Raw genomic sequence first — 1,561 nt, 5'->3', positions numbered from 1 at the left:
AGCACATTTAGACAATAACCATAATAAAAAGGGGGTCAGAATTTGAAAACCAAAAATGTTGTGTGCCTGCTTCTTAATCTCCACTAAGGAAACACATTAACATAACAGATGCAACATTTTTACACAATATGGAAATAAATGTAAAGTCACAGACATAAGAAATATATACATATATATACATATTTATACATACACATATATTCATACACACATATATTTATACACATTTATACATACATACACACACACTCATATATATATACATATGTATATATGTATATATGTATATATATATCCATGGCTGATATCGTTTGCAGCTTTGCTTATATAAATATTCTAGTTCCTGTAATTTGGCTGTTGTATTTTGAGGTCTTTTTTGACAGCTTCTGTAGCAACGCCACAATATAACATATTTCAGTGCCTTCTTTTGAATCCCCTGCTCTCATATTTGGATTATCATACATTGTACTTCAGCTTTTGTACAAGGCTAACAATGCCAAATTCTTCCTTTGTTTCCTATAACTCCAAACCTAGATCTATAGTCCTGTGTCTCATTTACTGTATCAAATGGAGAACATTTCAAATCAAATGAATAAAATTTCCTTTGCAAATGTAGTTTTATTCTCATTTCTCTCCTATTGTGTGTTTTACAACAACCCTAGTAATGATTTGCTTAAAAATAATAGAGAATGTTTGCTCTCTTTCATCAAAAGTCCACATTCATAAAGTCCTGATAATTCATTTACTGTCATTATTTCATACTTCATTTTCAAAACAGAACAACAGTAATATTGAAAGTCAATTCATGCTTCTCCCATACCTGACTGTAGCCCCGTTCTCTGTTTAAATGAATAGCATTCACCACTAAAAATACCAAAACTGTTTGCGTTATGAATGAATGCTATTATGAAAACTTCATCAAAGCCTGAAAATAATATATGAATTAGCAAGCTTCTCATTTTGGCATTTACATTCCTTCGCCATTTGACTTCAAGGAAATTGCCAGTTGTTCAATATCAATACACAGAGTTGAAAACCACATAGATATGGTTCCAGGAGGGGGCAGTAGATCATCATTAGTTTTGGGTTTCTTGACTGGTATTTTCTGTGGGTATTCAGTAGGAATATATTTATATTTATAAATAAATGCTTGGGATTCCTTCAACTATGCATGTAGACAGTCAGTGTCAAGAGTAATATATTCCTATTCTGACTAGGTTAACAGCAAAGATCTCTGGAATATTTAAATAATGAATTACTAGTGTCATATATGCTGAGATTTCATTTATATGAACTACTTCAAAATTATAGAAATTATGGCATATTTCTTTAGATTGTGGTTATAAATCTGTTAAGGTGTGCAGATGTTTTCATAACGTGCATACATTCCATTTTTACTTTGCCAACAACTTCATCTTATAGATTTCCTCTTATAACTCAAAAGATTTTAGTTATATAACATGATTATTTATATACCACGGGTATCCCTGTGTCAGAAAATAGACTTAAAATTATAATGTCCAATTTGTCTCAATGGAAAATAAATGATAATAAAGAAAAT

This window comes from Apodemus sylvaticus, chromosome X, assembly GCF_947179515.1.
Source record: "Apodemus sylvaticus chromosome X, mApoSyl1.1, whole genome shotgun sequence".
NCBI lineage: Eukaryota > Metazoa > Chordata > Mammalia > Rodentia > Muridae > Apodemus > Apodemus sylvaticus.
This window is presented reverse-complemented; position numbering follows the sequence as displayed.